Genomic DNA, 18,411 nt, shown 5'->3' on the forward strand with positions numbered 1-18,411 from the left:
CTATTGGTTTTCTTATTTCTTCCTTTATTTTTATTAGAAAGTCCTTCCAGATCACTTTTATTTTACTCTAGTTATTATATACTTTCCTTTTTTTACATTTAACACTTGAATCCTTCTGAAATTCGCATTTGACCAGCTTCTCTTGTAAATGATAGAAGCATAAAAATAACTACCACCATGCATTAAGTATTTGAGTTCTGTGTACTGAGATAAGCATTTTACATGCATTATATCATATATGCTTTTATCATTCTCTCTGGAAATACAAATAATTAAAAGCACATTTTTAAAAAGAAAACCCCAAATCCCTCCACCTATAATTAGCATTTTTGTGAACAATTTTCTATACATTTCATAAGCTTATATGCACATGTACAGAAATACATAGATGTATATAGAAATTGAATTATGCTGCTTTGTAACGTATCTTTTCCATTAAATTGTATATGTAGATATATATTCATATCAATAAACATATATTTACATTATCTTTAATGTGTATGTAGTAACTGGCTAAACTGACACATCTCAATGTACCTAGTCAATCCACTATTAGAGCCAGTTAGGTTGTTTTCAGCACTTTTTTTTACTATAAACAAAAGGTTAATGAACATTCTTGTGTATATATCTTCTAGCACATTCATTTACCTTCTTAGGATAAATTCTAGTGAAATTGCTAGGTCATAGAAGGTATGTACATTGTATATTTTTAAACAGATTGCCAAATAAACCTCTATTAGTTTTTATTTGCAAAGTGAATTTGTCTGTTGGTATTCCAGAACACTATTCTGTTCATAACTTTTCACCATTTTTCTATTAGGATGTTTATTTTTTAATTGATGTGTAGGAGTTATTTATATATTAAGAATATCTACCCTTTATTATAGGTCACAAATTTTTTTCCTAGTTTGTATTTTTTTGCCATATTTTTTGAAGGTAAAATTTATTAGACTTTTTCTTTAAATTTTCAGTCTTCATAAAATGATTTAGAAAAATCCTCCTCAATCTCAAAATATTATAAATTCTTATATTTATAATAAAAGCATTATAAATCTGTTAAATTAGAACTAAATATATATTTTAAAATATAAAATATTTTCTAGTACCTTTATAGGTTTTTTCATTTAAATATTTAATCCAGATAGAATTTTGATCTAAATAGCGAGTATAGATGTAGATTTAAATATCCCTTTAAATGACTAGCCCTGTCCTAATAACATTTATTGAAAAAGCCATCTTTTCCCCACTCCATAGGTTTGAAATGGTTTTTTATCTTAAAATTCATAGTATATTTGGAAATAGTCCACTATTTCCAAACAAATAGACACTGTTCTGTTACACTGATCTGTCTGCTTCTGCACAAGTACCACAGTATTTAATTAGTGTTATTTCTTTTTTTTTAAAGATTGTATTTATTTATTAAGAGAGTGAGAGAGTGAGCACATGCCAGGCATGTGAGCAGGGGGAGGGGCAGAGAGAGAGGGAGACAAGTGGGCTCTCTGCTCAGTGTGGAGCAGGGAGCCCACAGGGGCTCGATCCCAGGATCCGGAGATCATGACCTAAGCCTAATCAAGAGTGACCTGAGCTGAAATCAAGAGTCTGACACTTAACCGATTGAGCCACCCAGGCACCCCTAATTAGGTTCTTCCTAGTACAATTTGTATGTGGAAGATCAAGGTCCTTATAATTATCCTTCAAAATTTTCTCTAGAATTTTGGTGTTTCATGTGGTGTAAATATCTCATTTCTCCATCAAAGGTAATCAAAGTGATTCTTATGTTATTAACTGATTTGTGTTCTAAGAGGGAAGGAAAGTAGTAGTACTATGGCACTGGAGACTGTGCATAACTCTGCATAAACCCATACAAGCAGCTGACTTTGTGACTTGTTTCTAGGTGAAAATAAACATGGAGAACCATTGTTCCAGAACATCACTGCCCAACAGAACTTTCTACAGTAATGGAAATGTTCTGTAGCTCTCTTCCAATATGGTAATCATTAGCCACATGTGGTTACTAAGCACTTAAAATGCGCCTAGTGTGACTGAGGAACAAAATTTTTAGTTTCATTTAATCATAATCAATTTGAATTTATATGATCACATGTTTATTGGACAGAGCACTTCCAAAGCATGACTATTAAAAAAATCACTGCCTTACAATACTGTTTCATAGTATTATTGGCAGATAACAGATTTCACAATTTCCTACTTAACTTGAAACTATCATTTAGATACAGATTTTCAGTTAAATGTTAAGGCTAACCCTGAGATCACAATGGCAGTTCAATTAAATATATAATAGATGCCCCCTGTATGTATGGCACTCTTGCAGAATAAAGGACAGATAACATAGCCCTCAAGAAGTTTAAACTTGAGGAGATAACGTGATAAATAGCAATAATGGTTTCAGTTTAAAGTAAGTACCATAAAAGAAGAATCAACAAAGTGTCAAGAGAGTTCCAAGAAGGCAGAAATTCTTTTGGCTACAGAGCATGAAAGAGAAATTAGGGAGGGCTGCATGAAAGAGGTGTCACTTAAAGTACTTCTTGAATATGGTTCATACTCAACAGGAAGGGAAGTAGAGATGAGAGGAAGAGGAGAAAGACACTCCAAGTTAAAGAACGGCATAAGCAGAGGTAGAAAGTGTGGATAACAAATGTTATGTTGGATAATGATAAGTGGTCTGGTCCAACTAGATCATCATGTGAAAAGGACGGTATTTAATGTTTCAGGCAATTCTATTAGAAATTCTTTCAGATTCAGTAACAATCCACACCACTTAATATCCACTCACTAGGTATCAATACTCTTAAGTAAAGAACTAAGTGGACTTCAGGAAGATTAGTCCTAATATGCAGGATATAGTGAATTGGAGAGCAGACCAAAAACAACAAGAAGAGGCTTTTATAGCAGGGCAGTTCAGGAAAGAAGGGGAAGGGAGGGGAGGGGAGGGGAGGGGAGGGGAGGGGAGGAAGGAAGGAAGGAAGGAAGGAAGGAAGGAAGGAAGGAAGGAAAGGGAGAAAAAAGAAAAGGAAAAGAAAGAACCAAAGAATCTAGAGGACTTGACAGGGAGTGGTAGCAATAGGAATGTAAAGGAGAAAACCTATTCCAAAGAGAACTCAGGGCATTTAATAAAAGATAGGATGAAGGAGGCAGGAATGGATGAGGCATTCAGGAGTCACAGATGAATGAGATTGAAGGGAAGGGGTTGCCAAATTAGTGTCTGAATACATTTTATGTGCCAATAAAACACCGAGATAGAAGAATAAAGCAAGCCAGGTAAAAAGCATTTGAGAACTCAGGAGGGAAGCCAAGGTACTGCTACATGAAGAGGTCAGATTAAAAGAGGAAAATAAAGCAAGAAGAAGGCTAAAGCCTGGCTCCTTGGCACAGAGAATATACATATTTAGGTTATTTGATCAAAGATTTGGAGCCATGTCTGTGGCTAGGGAAGCCCAAGAGAAACTGACCCACAATGGACTCACTCCAGTCCCTCCAATCTCACTGAGAGCCAGTTCAAAGTGAACCAGCCCCGAGTCTGAATTCGTGATAGCTTTGGCCAAATGGACCCATGCAGTATATTTTTGCATCAGGCCTTATACTGGCCAGGCATGTTTTACTTTGGCAAATCCCTTGGCATTGACAGTTTCAAGTCTAAATTTAATAAGAAGCTTATTCTTAAGTCCTATCTCAAGATAATTAAAGTACACATTGCACATTTAACATTTATTTCTCTTTCTCCACCAATTAGCTCTGATCGTGGCTTCCTGATGTAGGCTCAAGATATAAACTTAGGGGTTCCAGGGTGTGGGCTACTGGCTACAGCTAGAAACAAGCCCTAAAATGCCCCATTAGCCCATACCCTGATGTTTGGTGATTTTTCTTACCTTATACTTTATACCTTTAGTAAGGTAAGAAAAGCTGGGGCACCTGGGTGCCTCAGTTGTTAAGCGTCTGCCTTTGGCTCAGATCATGATCCCAGGTCTGCCTTTGGCTCAGGTCATGATCCCAGGGTCCTGGGATCAAGCCCCACATCGGGCTCCCTGCTCAGAGAGAAGCCTGCTTCTCCCTCTCCCACTCCCCCTGCTTGTGTTCCCTCTCTCGCCGTCTCACTCTCTGTCAAATATATAAATAAAATCTTTAAAAAAAAAAAGCTGAAAGTTGGGATTTTTTGTTTGTTTGTTTCTTCCACTTGGTTATGGTGCATTTTCACCAAGGACCTTACAGTACTTTTCAAATGAAGAAGGCAACGTGTGCATTCTTCTAACAGTCCTGGCTGCAATCGGTACTGTCATAGTTACAGAAATAGCCAAGTACAAGGACGAAAATATATTTTTCTCCTTTAAGTTTCATTATGCTGCAACAACCTGTCACAGTATCTACTCAGGCCATCAAACTGCACACAGTGATGACTTCCTTTAAGGGATAGATGTGAACACACAATTCTGTTTTACCAAAGCATTTGATCATTTCAACCATATTTTAATTCATTTCATTTTCCCCACTTTTCCCCTTCTCAAACGGCAAATGCTTTGCCCTGAGCCACTTCAGCGAACTATGCAACCCAATATGATTGATAACGTGAAGTTTATTGTTTTAAACAAAACTGGAAGAGTCACTTTGAAATTCATCTCCTTTATAAGGCTGGACTCTGGCATATGTCTTCCTAAGGCTAAACAAAACTTCAATGGCTTTGCATCTGTGGCAATATGTGCCAGGTGAGTAATTTGGATTATTCTCCAGGTAGCCACACCATCCATTCACCCTGGCAAGCAGCATATGCTTGTTTGGACTGTATCACCAATTACTGATGCCCAAGAAAGTTCTACTCAAAAAGCCATGTCTCAGGAAATGAATGGGTAAATCAAGACTCAGACCTGACTTTACCTGTAAAACCCACTGTGCAGGGGAACTCCTGTATCCCCTATGCTTTATCGGTGTCTTTAGCCTCTGCCTAGAGAGGTCCCGGCAGTAGTAGTCCCACAGAAACTGAAAATGGCCCATTGCTTAACCTGAGTGAGGACTACTCAGATATCTGTGAGGGCAGCAGAGACCATACTGCAAAGCCTCACTTAAATCCCCAGCCCTACTGCTCTGAGGGCCTGCCCTTGGCCTATCAGGCAGAAGCAGCCATGCCTCTGCTGTCTCAGGGAGGAAGTTTTGGTCGCCTCTTGCCCCTTCTACTGACCAGCTGGAGCTAGAGTGGGCGAACCAGGATCCTTTAGTGCCAAAGCCTTTTACCCACATGTAAATGCTTTCTATTTAAATCATCTGCTTCCACCGCCGGTAATTGTAGGCTGTCAAGCCCAAGGCAGCCCCCAAACTGGAGAGCTCACATGGTGAGCCAGCAGCTCAGAGCTGGAGCCGCCCCATTGGGTCCAGACACCGGGTGGTCAAATAGTAGTGGCCCTATAAAAGGGTTACTCCTTCGGAGGAGGAGTAGAAAGGGTGAAATGGGTGCAAGTAGAAATTTCCCCTGAAGCCTCTGGCTGAAGTACACCTGGGATTTTCACTCTTCCTAGGCCCAAGGGTAGTTGCCTAATTCCTGTCTGGGTAAGTAAGAAGCACTGAAAAAACAAAACAAAACAAAACAAAACAAAACAAAACAAAACAAAACAAAACGTGTTCTAAGGCGCAAGACCTGCAGAAGCTTATGTGTCTACTACCCTATTGGGAAAGAGCCCAGTAGTGCAAGATTGCACAGGCATCACATTTCATCCAACTCCTCAGGGAGACCTGAGGAGGGTGTCAGTGGGGAAGTGGCCCCCAGTCCCCACACCTGTTCTGGACACTTAACTCCTTCCTTCCCAAAGGAGGGAAGGTGAGGTTGAATGTACTGGTGGGGGTAAATTATTCCTCAAGACAACCCCCCCCCAAAAAAACCCACCAGTGATAGGGCCCAAAGTTGCTTTCAGCAGAAACGTACTTTTCCAGCACTATAGCCCCGCCACAACTTTTGTGGGTGGCATAGAGAAAACCTTAAATACCTGTTTACTAATGTTTCCCTCCTGGGCCCCTGGGTCCCAAAGATGGGGAGGGGAGTGGCTGCGGGAACCGCGAGAAATCTCTAGAACGGAGAATTATTATAACACACACTTCCTTTGCCAGGTTTCTTTGCCAAAGCATTTTTCTTAGATGTCTGATAGTAAGTAACAAATCAAGTTCGTTGCTCCAATCTTGGGCCCAGAGCAACAATGCAGATCACCCTGGGTGGCTGTCCCTCATCACCCTTTCCTCCCTCTCCGGAGTTCCTTCTCAAAAACTCTGAAGCATTGCTCAGCGAAGGTCGGTCCTCTCCCCTGAGCAACGGTTGGGAGAGGATCACTCAACCTGAGTGGCTCAAGGGGGAGCAGGGATTCCTGTGGGGAGAAGAGAAGGGGCATCCCAAAGTTTGAACTGGGGTCTCTTCAGGTTTTCAAGGCAGGCAGGCCGGCGGGCAGAAATTGTCTCAGATCACCAGAGCTCTCTCTTGTCCCCCGCTCGCTGGGAATTCCCAGGAGCTGGAGCTCGTTGCTGGGGAACCCCTCGCGCCTTCGCCTAGCAGTCGCCTTGAGCCCTGTCCCTGCGCGGGTTGCTCTCCTAGCTGCGGACAGAAATGCGGGCCGAATCAGAGAGAAGAACCCAGTGGGAAAGTGCCTTCTAAGCTACCGAGTCCGCGCACCAGCTGCAAAGAACACAAAGATCCGGCCGCAGAAATGCAACGCACCGGCTCGCCTGCACCTGGCAGGCAGCGCGCGCTCCTTCTAGCCTAAGAGCCCCTGGCCTTGGGAGTTTCGGTCCCTAAACTTTCTGGGAGAGGTGAAGGAAGAGAAAGAAAACTGGCGAGTGTTTCCAGGAGCAAGGACCAGGGCCGAAGGAGAGGTAGAGCCTCTGTTGGTTGCAGCCTGCCTGCTCCTCCTGTTACCTGAAAGCCTAGCACGTTCTCTCCTCACCAGCCAACTGTCCGGTTATGCAAATGGGCATTACCTGTCAGAGTCTTGCACAACAGCTGGCGATGTCCAGCAGGGCTCACGCATGCAGTTCCTTGTCTGCGGCAATGGGTCCAGGGCGAGATGAAGAGCTGGGCTCCAAGGAGCGCGGGCACGAGCTTCCTGGGCGAAAGGGGAGGCTGCCCAACGGCAATCAGAGCTGGAGACCTCTTGGAGGAAACGGTGTCTTCCGGAGCAGCGGACAGAGCAGCCCCGCCTGTTTTCTCCACTCCCTGTCCTAGCCAAAGAGGATGCTAGGAAACTTCTCCTAACCCAAGGAATATTTCTAGAGTTCAGCAGAGCTTTGTAGACTTTAGGGGGAGCTGGACAGGGAGAGGCTAAAAAGGGTTCCTAAACTACTCTTCCCCTTCGCTAGACCGTCAGGTGCCACCTCTCGGCTCCGTGACCAGACTCTTCTAAGTCGCCTGCCTCTCAGCCTCTTCCTTCGCGACTTTGCTTCGGAGCAGCTGTGCTCCAGCCGCACCTTGTCTTGGTCAAATGGTACGCTGAGGGACGCAGGTGCCTCAGCCTGTGGCTCTCACTCTCCTCAAGAAGCACGCACGTCCTAAAGGGCAGCAGCCCTACCACCCGGACTGCAGCGCTGGCTGCAGGTGCGAACTCTGCCTGGCTGTCTCTCTCCCGCCTGTTCGCTGCTCCAGGCTTTCCCGGGAACCCTCTCCAGTCTGTGCGCAAAAGCCTACACCGTACCCCCTTAGCTCCGAAGAGGGAGCAGCGCCCGGGAAGTGCGCTCCAGGCTCTCCTCACATCCTGCCACCGCTGTTGCTGCCTCCAAAATAATGCCTGGAGTTGGGGTAGGAAGGTAATGGAAATCACCTAGAGCTGCGTTTCCGTCGCTAACAGTTTGGTGCCTCCGGGCTGACTGATTGCACCGGGGAGGAGGTGGGGATTAGAACCGCTCAGGCGCGTCACGGAAAAGCGTTGCTTCTGCTCCTCCTCCTCTTCCACACCCCTTTAGATTTGGGAGCGCGGGGAGGGGATGGAGACTGGGAAAGACTGCCAACCCCAAGTCCCCCATTCCCTGGTTAAAAAAAAAAAGAAAAAAAAAGAAAAAAGCATTTCCCTCTTACCTTTCCTGGGAGAAGGAAAGCGCGTCCCGGCAGCGCCGTCTAGTGTCCGTACCAGAGTAGGCCGGCATGTAAGATTGGGGCTAGCGCTGAAGTGAGCGCAGGCGTGGAAAGCCACTAAGCAAAGTTTTTCAGCCATCCTGGTCCCTAGTTCCACCCCCTTAATAGGTATCTAGCTCAACCAGGAGTTTACCGGCTTGGTCTCCGCCCCCAGGCCAGAACTTAATGGTATTAAAAACGCAGGCTCCCTAATTGTATTCATAATGCGAGCTTCCCAGTCCCAGAGAGAACTCCTTTCCACCCTCCCAAGTTAGAGATCCCCAAGTCTCAGGGTTCTCCAGCCATGACAATCCTACAGTGAGCAGGAGGGTTCTGGGACCCCAGGAGGGGCTTGGAGATAGAACCTGGGCTGTGATTGTTCATGCTGCCTGTCTGAGGCTCTCCAGAGATGATCCTGACCACCTGCCCTCCAAGGTCACAGAGCCCAGGAGCTCCTCTCTTTAAGTGTGATAGGGAAGAGGGACTGCGACTCAGAAACCGACAAGGTCTGAACTGCAGCAGGGGAAGAGTCCCATTTCCATTCCAGGTGTCTCCCAGAGCGTTCCGCTTGTCTCACGCGCTCCTTGCTGATTAACACATTTAACAGGATTGCTCATTTAACGGGTCAGCTGTGCGCTGTGCTCAAATATTTGCTGCGGAGCTGGGCCCCTATTTGTCTTTCTCTGAGCTTTCTCCAACTGTTCTCCTGAGGCTGCTCCATTGCTCTGCGTTAGCTACAGAGAACGAATGAGCCAGAGATGGAGATAGGGACCGAGATGGAGCAACTGAACTCTGTGCCTGGCGGGCAGCGCACACCAGCGCCCTCCCGGCCCGCTTCCTTGGCCACTTAGCTCCGGCCCATCATCCACTGGGTTTTTAAAGCCCGAGACTCTGCATAATTAAAGTCGCGGTCCCTCCCTCACCTCTCGTGCCAAGTTTATGCATTCTTTTTTTCCCCTGTGCACCATGTCACCCATCATATCCCGCAAAACCCCACCCTGAAAAATTCTTTCTGCAATTGAGGTTAAGTTGGGGATTCAAGTGAGACCAGGTGTGGAAGGAAAAGTCCTTTAGCACAAACCAACACCAAGTTTCCCTCCCAGGGTTTTGCTGTTTATATGCACAGCAGGGGAGAGGGGAAAGAGGGAGGGGACTACATTTTTGAAACAGGAGAAATGTGTACAGTTACTGCTTGTTTTGTAACAGATCTTATTTTCAGATAAAAGCTCATTCTTCTGACAGGGACTAAACAGCCAATTCTGTCTTCCTCTTTGCTACGAGGTTCATGTAAACTTCCCTTTGCCTGCGTGCCTGCCCTGCACGGTCCACATCACCACTACCAGCTGACAGACTGACCTACATTAATGTTACTCATATTCAATGTCATATGCTTCCAACCAGCTAGTGAGGGCAACAACGCAGGGTAAAAAGAGCACCATCTCAAGTCTCACATTTCTGGTTGGGTGCCTGGAGCCTCCAGTCCAACCTCTAGCAAAGCACCAAGCCCTCAGACCCTGGGCCTGAACTGAGCAACTGGGCTCTCATGGGTGAGGCCTTTTGGTCAAACCATGAGGTCTCTCACTTACATTAGGGTGTTAAGGAGCTAGCAGTTGGAGTGAAGGGAACTCATTGAGGAGAGCAGTCAATAATGTTCTTTGGCAAATTGTGAACGCAAAATGTAGACAACACATTAAAAACAAAACATAACAAAACAAAACAAAAAAACAAAAACTCTATCTTCCTGTCCTGTTGATTCCTCCTTTCACCACCTTTCTATACCCAGTTTGACCCAACTTCACTCTAACACACCACATGTGCCTTTAGTATCCAAGTTCTGCTCCTCCCATCCTATCAAAACGTACTCTCTTGTGTACCTACCATTCTTCCAGTCCTCTCTGCTGGTGACAGTGGTTTGTTTTCCAGTGTAATGATAAAATACTAACTAGGCTGGCCAACCTTACCCTCCTCAGTAACATCACCCTTCCCCAGAGATCTTAAGAAGACTTTCTACAACTGGGAAGTTAAGGGACCATAAAAATCAGTGGATTTCCTTCGGATGGGGAAAGGGCTCTTGGTACCTATCAAAGAGGGCAGCTTAATTCTACTGGTCTGGTTTATGGTTAAATGAAGAGATCTCAAAGAACGTGAGGAATGTAAGAATAAAGAGTCCAAACAGGAACAAGAGGCCAAGAAAATGAGGAAGGAACCAGTGACCTCTCAAAAACAATTCAGTGAAATTTGATGGGCTAGGATTTTGTTCCTCACGGTGTTATCCATGGACCAGCAGCATTGGGGCATCGCCTGGGAGATGTTAGAATGCAGACTCTTGGGCCCCACTCCCACTACTAAATCAGAATCTTCACTTTAACAAGATCCTTGGGTGATTTCATATACATATTAACAATTGAGAAGCATTTTCAAGAAAATCTTTTAATTCTGCCTAGCTCAGGAAAGGAAAAAGGGCAGTGAGTGTAATCACCCAAGGAGCTAATAATGAGATCTGGCATCACCATTGTCATGACAAGTACCAAATAACAAGGCTGGAGTCATATCTGTTTAAACCATCTAGGCCCAATCTATTTCATGACTATGGACTACACATCAAACTATGGTTAGTATCCCTACCTACAGATGACCTTTTTGCAAAACTGCCCTTGGTCACATGAAGAAATGGGTGAGAGTGTGGACATGGTTTAATACAAGTCAATCACTACTGCTAAGGAGACAATCGATTCCCATGTTCCACTAAGGTAGGGTTAGTTTCATCATCTTCCTAATAATATTAAGAACAGAACTTTACAGGGGCACCTGGGTGGCTCAGTCAGTTAAATGTCTGCCTTCAGCTCAGGTCATGATCCCAGGGTACTGGGATTGAGCCCCATGCCCAGCAAGGAGCCTGCTTCTCCCTCTCCCTCTGCCTGCCACTCTCCCTGCTTGTGCTCTCTCTGTGTCAAATAAATAAATAAAATCTTTTAAAAAAAAGAACAGAACTTTACAGAGTTCGGTATATTGTGGGCACTCAATATAATATATTCACTGATTAATGGTGAGAAGAGATGATAACCATTTATTGAAGCCAAAAGTCTCTAAGAAGTTTCCAATTGAGGGTGCCTGGATAGCGCAGTCCTTAAGCGTCTGCCTTCGGCTCAGGGCGTGATCCCATCGTTCAGGGATTGAGTCCCACATCAGGCTCCACCGCTGGGAGCCTGCTTCTTCCTCTCCCACTCCCCTGCTGTGTTCCCTCTCTCACTGGCTATCTCTCTGTCAAATAAATAAATAAAATCTTTAAAAAAAAGTTACCAATTGAAATAAGTAGCTTTGCAAAAGAAACAACCAAAAAAATAAGCTGAACTTTATTTTTTTGCCCCAGGCAAATTTCAAAGTTGCCTGTTAGTATAGTAAGGTGAGACAAGAGAACAAACAGTTGTTGAGTATCTACTACATACCAGATGCCTTACATACTTAATCTTATTTCATCCATGTTGCTAGAACTGGCTGATGGCCAAAATTATTGGTTTAGCATCTTGTTAAAGATTCTTGGTACTATATCCCAGATCTGTTAAATCAGAATCTCAAGGAGTAGACCTCCTCAGATGTGGAGTTATACACAAACAATGAATCATGGAACACTACATCAAAATCTAATGATGTACTGTATGGTGACTAACATATCATAATAATAAAAAAACCCTCAAAACCCATAAACCATAAGGAAAGAGATTGATAAATTTTACTACATACAAATTAAACATTTCTGCAAAGAAAAAAAAAACAACATGAGCAAAGTCAAAAGACAGGGTACCTGTGTGGCTCAGTCGGTGCCACCAACTCTTGATTTCAGCTCAGGTCATAATCTCAGGGACCTGGGATCAAGCCCATTGTCAGGCTCCATGCTCAGCATAAAGTGTGCTTGAAGATTCTCTCTCCCTCTCCTTTTGCCCCTCCCCCTGCTTCTGCACTGTCTCGCATGCTCTCAAATAAATAAATACATCTTTAAAAAAAGTTTTAAAAGGTCCAAAGACAAACTATAAACTGGGAGAAAAATTGCAACTCAAAGGGATAATTTCATTAATATCTAAAGGGCTCTCCCAAACCAATTAGAAAAAAAAAATCAACCCTCCAAAAAAGGGGGCAAAGGATATGAATAGATACTACACAGGTAAAAATGCAAATGGACATCTACACATGGAGAAATAACTGCAAATTAAACCATAATGGCAAAAAATAAATGTTCCATAGCACACACGATTAGCGAGCATGTGAAGAAACAGACCCTTTCATTTGGTTAGCTAGAGTATAAACTAGTGTGACCACTTTGGAGAACACTGGCAATATCTGTTGAGACTGCTGATATGAACTGATTCACTATATACATGCTCATATATAAAAAGATATTTCTGAGTGAATACTTAAGAAACTGGCAACAGTGGTTGTTTTTTGAAAGAGTGAATGATCAGCAATGTGAGGTGAGACACAGATTTATATTTTATTATGTATTGTGTGGTACATTGGAATTTGTCACACCCTCTGTTTAAGAATTGTCCATTCACACCCTTTAACTTGTGACTTTGAGTACCTCCCACTACAGTAAGAGGAGCATATTTCCCTACTCCACTGGGATTGGTCATGTGACTTACTTTGACCAAAGGAATAAAAACAGAGTTGATACTAATGGGTTGGCCTCTCATGCTTCTGCCACCCAGGAGTAGTCTTGGGTAGCTTCTCATCCAAAGAGAATCATGAGATATACCAGGAAACCTGAAACCAGCCCACATCTTGGGACTAAGACCAGGCAAGCCCAAATGAGATCAGTTGAACCCAATTTGACTTGTTGGTATACAAACCTGTGAACAAGAAACATCAATGTTCATTGTTACATGACGCTGACACTGGGGTTTTTGTCATGAAGCATTATTGCAGCAATAACTAATTCAACTCCCTTTACACTTAAAAATATTCACTATGTTTATCTATTATTTTCACCTAGAAAGTATTTGTTTTGATCATAAAGAACCTAATTATCTATCATTAGGACATGGATTGTATAAACTATGGAACATCTGCACATACTTTCTACTTCACATTTATATTAACTTAATCCCAGTGATAAATAGAAATGTTACTCCTACATAGCTCTGTGCCCTCTTTTGCATTTTTGTACCATTATTATTATACATATTACATTTATGTCACAAACTCAAGAATGCATTGTTATAATTATTACTTCATACAATTTTTTACCTTCTAAAGAAGCTGAGAAGGAAAGCAAATATATATTTATATAGTTTATACTATTAACCTTATTTACCATTTCTGGTTCTTTTCATTTTCTCCTGTAGATACGAGTTATCATCTGGTGCCATTTCCTTACTCTAATATAGCATTGTTCCCACCCACCCAATTTGTGCTGTTATTGTCAAATATATTGCATTTCAATATGTTATCAGCCTAGCAGCACAATTATATATAATATATTTATGAATATATACACATATACATATGTATACATATATGTGGATATGTAATATTTTATACAATTCCTTTTTAAATAAGTGAAGAGAATAAAGAAAAAATATTTATTTATATTGTCTTTTATCATTATATAATTACCTTTACTGGTGTTTTTTTCATGTGGTTTGAAATTACTTTGTGGGGTCATTTGCTTTCATACTGAAGAACCTCAATTAGTATTTCTTACAAAATGGGTCTTCTTGGAACAGTTTTTCTCATCAATTCATCTGAGTATGTTTTTATTTTGTTTTAAGTTTTGAAAGCTAGTTTTGCCAGATATGGACTCTTCATTGATAGTTTCTTTTTTCTTTCAGTACTTTGAGTATGCCATCCCACCACTTTCTGGCATCCATTGTTTCTAAAAGAAATTTTCTGTTTATTTTATTGGGGTTCTCTTATATGTGATGAGTCATTTCTCTCTGCTTTTAGGATTTTTCTCTTTGCTGCCTTTCAACATCTTTACTGTGCTGTATCTACACATGGATCTCTTGGTGTTTATCCTTTATAGTTTACTGAACTTCCTGGATATGTAGATTACTGTTTTCCATCAAATGAGGGAATTTTTCAGCCACTATTTCCACAACTGTTTTTCCTGCTCCTTTCTGTCCTCTCCTTCAGGTACTCTCATTATACATAATTTAGTGTGTTTTAATGGTATCCCACATTTCACCAAGGCCCTATTCCTTTTTATCATTATTTTTTCCTCTGTCCTTCAGATATTAATATCTAACTATCTATTTTCAAGTTCATTGATTCTTTCTTCTGCCAGGTCCAATCTACTCTTGGGTTCCTCTAACAAATTTTTCATTTTGGTTACTGTACTTTTCAACTCCAGAATTTCTACTTGGTTCTTTTTAAAAAATAATTCTATCTCTTTATTGACAGTCTCTATTTTTTAAAAGATTTTATTGATTTGTTTGAGAGAGAGAGAGAGCATGAATGGGAGGGACACAGAGAGAGAGAAACTCAAGCAGACTCCCCACTGTGCATGGAACCTGACGTAGGGCTCAATCCCAAGACCCTGAGATCATGACCTGATCTGAAGGCAGATGCTTAACCAACTGAACCACCCAGGTGCCCCGATATTCTCTATTTGATTACATTTTCATCATAACTTATTTTACTTCTTTAAGCATAGTTTAATTATTAAAACATATTTATAATGACTTCTTTGAAGTCCTTGTTAAATTGGACATCTTGGCCCTCTCAGACAGTTCCTGTTGCCTTGTTGTTGTTGTTGTTTTATCCTTGTATAGTGTCACACTTTTTGTGCACACCTTATAATTCTGGGTTGTAAACTGGAGATTTTAGGTGATATATTGATATACTGTAGCAACTCTGGACAATAATTCCCCTCCCCACTCTCTGGGGTTTGTTTTTGTCTTTTCTTAGTTGGTGTCATTCCTCAGAGGACAAAGACCTGGCCATGCACACAATCAGCCTGGGATAACTGTGGTTTTAGCAGGGTTCTTTTTATATCTTTCCCTGGCCTCTCTGTTAGGCTATATGCTTCATTTGGTATCATACTTTGTTATGATCCATTGTTGGGTTGATTTCTTTATTGTTTTCAACACTTCCCTGAGCATAAATTGCCCCATGGTCAGATCCAGTTAAATTTGGACAGAAATAGTTCTGGGGAAAAATCAAGATTCAAGGAATGTCTTAAAGAAGCTAAGGGAACATGTCCACCAGACAAAGTGTTCAAAGCAGGAGGATTAGGAAGTGCAAAGGCCATGAAGTAGGAACATGCTCAGCAAAGAAGAGTGAGGCAGGACTGAGTGAGGCAGAAAGTGGTAGGATTCAAGTTCAATGAAATAGCAGGAAGGCCAGAAAGTCTAAATCTTTGAGGTTTGCTCTGACCCCAGGAGAGCTCTTCGTACTTCTTTCGGTGATTCTCTACAGTGAACTAACTATCCTATAATTTAGTTTGTTATTCTTAATTAAGAGGAGCTACTAGCCTCCACTTACTTGCTTACAACCAAAATCTTTGTTTTCAAAAGTGCCTTTAGGCTTGAAGTTACCTCACATTCTGTTTCAACTAAGTCAGTTCATTTCAGAACTTTCTGTTCTTATGGACTATCTCCCTACCTGGGCAAAAGCCACTACTCCAGGCAGGGGTGGTAGCCTCTTATCTCCCTAGTTTGTCTCTCCTGGCAGGAACCTCCTCCCTACCATATAGCCAGTATGAGTGTAGTCAGGGACCCAGTATTCCCAACCTGCTATGTCTTGGATGGAGCCTCCATGATGAGTGGGGGCTGAGTGGAAAAAAAGAAGCTCTCAATCACTCAGCCACACTCACCAGGAATTTAGCATCTTCAAATTCAAGTTGGATCAGATACAAATGCTGGTGACTTGCCCCTCCCAGTAAGATATCATAGCCCCTCATTGGGAACCCAGAGAGTAAGTCCTGTCCTCTTGGCTACACACACAAGGAGTAAAGCTTTCATCAACCTGAACTGGGTGAGGGAGGAGGGAAGAAACGGGTCATGGATCAAGTACCACAAAGCCTAACTGCTGGTACCAAGAGTTAGATTTTTTGAATAAATATTTCTTTATTTGCTGTATGCCCTTAGGACAATTTCCAGAGCTCCTCATGGAGCTCCTCACACTGCCATCCCAGAAATGGAACTCGTAAATGGGACTTGAAGTTAAGACCTTTGTGAAAGGAGTATGGATAGCAACACAATCTCTGCCTTTATGAAGCAAATGTTTACCAGAAAGAAGAAAAAAAAACCCATAGGTCACAATGGCACAGATGAAAATATAGTAAGATCACTTCAAACAGGAGAAATTGTAGGGAGTCACAGGAGGGAAAAATAACGTTGGGAGGAATCAGGAAAGGCTTCATTAAGGAAGTAGCAACTGAATGTGGTTTTAAGGATAAGTGGATATGAACAGGGGGAATTTCAGACAGAAAGCATACCATTAATTCATTCATTTGCTCAGTGAATATTTAATGAGAGCCCACTATATGCCAGACACTGTTTCTAGGTACTGGGTATATATCAGTCAACAACACAGACAAAAGTCTCTGCCAAAATGAAACTTAAATTCTGGTGGTATGGGGGAACAGAAAAGAAATATAATATATAAGTGGTATATGAGTGGTATAATATAGCAGAGAATGGTGCTATGAAAAATGTAAAGCAGGGTAGGTGATAAGGAAAGAACCAGGAAGACTATAGAGTGGTCAAGGAATGCCTCACAGAAAAATCAAGATTTGAGGAGTGTGTTAAAGGAGATAAGGGAACACGCCCATCAGACAGAGTTTTCAAAGCAGAAGGAATAGGAAGTACAAAGGCCATGAAGCAGAAGCATGCTCAGCAAAGAAGACCAGCTAAGAGATCAGTGTGTCCAGGGCTGAGTGAGGCAGAAAGTGATAGGATTCAAGTTCAATGAAGTAACAGGAGAGTCAGAAAGTCTAAACATAAGCAAGTGATAGCAGAAATTTGTGGTGCATTTTATGATGAAAGGGGACCATCCAATGTGGCTTTTGTCCCAGTATCCCTACAAAGGATGAGTGAGAGAAAAACCTAGAACAATAGATTGGTGCCAAATTGTGGAGAGCCTCAAATGTCAGGCTGAGAAGCATGTATTTAACTCAACGAGAAAGACAGAACTTCATAGGTATTAGACTTCAAAACACAGACTCATAAGGAAGTAGTATGTGTCACCTTCTTTTCTCTCCTTATCCTCCTCCTTGCTTTATCCCCATCTCCCTATTGAGGCCTAAAGTGGGCAAGCAGCAAGGTCAAGCAACAGAAGGTGGGTACAGGCAGGGATCACCCCTGCACTGGCTCTCCCCTCTCCCATCGCAAGCCTTGATTGACTTCTTGGTGGGAGGAGAGCCCTCCCTAATACACAACAGCTTTCTTTGATAAAACTAGCTCCCATGTTTTACTATACTGTCAGGAAATTTCTCCATACATTTCACCTAAATCCCTTTACCTTTGGTTTATTCTTTAGAGAAGCAAGCAACTCTTCCATCAGCTCGGGTTTCTGAAGAGAACAGGTAAAAGTAAGCCTAAGACTGAAAAACCTCTGTAGCCCTTAAAGAAAGGAAGTCAATATATTTTTTTAATGATTTTTTATTATATTATGTTAGTCACCATACAGTACATCCCCGGTTTCCGATGTAAGGCTCAATGATTCATCAGTTGTGTATAACACCCAGTGCACCATGCAATACGTGCCCTCCTTACTACCCATCACCAGCCTATCCCATTCCCCCATCCCCCTCCCCTCTGAGGCCCTCAGTTTGTTTCTCATAGTCCATAGTCTCTCATGTTTCATTCCCCCTTCTGATTACCCCCCCTTTCTTTATCCCTTTCTTCCCCTACCGATCATCCTAGTTCTTATGTTCCATAGATGAGAGAAATCCTATGATAGTTGTCTTTCTCTGCTTGACTTATTTCACTTAGCATTATCTCCTCCAGTGCCGTCCATGTTGTAGCAAATGTTGAGAACTCATTCTTTCTGATAGCTGAGTAATATTCCATTGTATATATGGCCACAACTTCTTAATCCAGTCATCTGTTGAAAGGGCCTCTCGGCTCCATCCACAATTTAGCTATTGTGGACATTGCTGCTATGAACATTGGGGTGCATATGGCCCTTCTCTTCACTACGTCTGTATCTTTGGGGTAAACACCCAGTAGTGCAATGGCTGGATCATAGGGTAGCTCAATTTTTAACATTTTAAGGGACCTCCACACTGTTTTCCACTGTGGCTGTACCAACTTGCATTCCCACCAACAATGTAGGAGGGATCCCCTTTCTCCACATCCTCTCCAACAATTGTTGTTTCT

At 42.2% G+C, this 18,411-nt stretch overlaps 1 protein-coding gene across 1 annotated transcript in view; it reads right to left on the reverse strand.

Moving 5' to 3' along the window:
- Positions 1 to 8,647, reverse strand: part of IL1RAPL2 (interleukin 1 receptor accessory protein like 2) — a 1,151,831-nt gene extending 1,143,184 nt beyond the window's left edge. The window contains exon 1 of the mRNA XM_087859489.1: positions 6,967 to 8,647. The gene's annotated coding sequence lies outside the window, so the exon portion shown is untranslated. The remainder of the gene's footprint in view (positions 1 to 6,966) is intronic.
- Positions 8,648 to 18,411: the final 9,764 nt, after the last annotated feature.

The sequence above is a fragment of the Ursus americanus genome, chromosome X (assembly GCF_024610735.1).
Source record: "Ursus americanus isolate L20-20 chromosome X, mUrsAme1.1.p, whole genome shotgun sequence".
NCBI classification, from domain to species: domain Eukaryota; kingdom Metazoa; phylum Chordata; class Mammalia; order Carnivora; family Ursidae; genus Ursus; species Ursus americanus.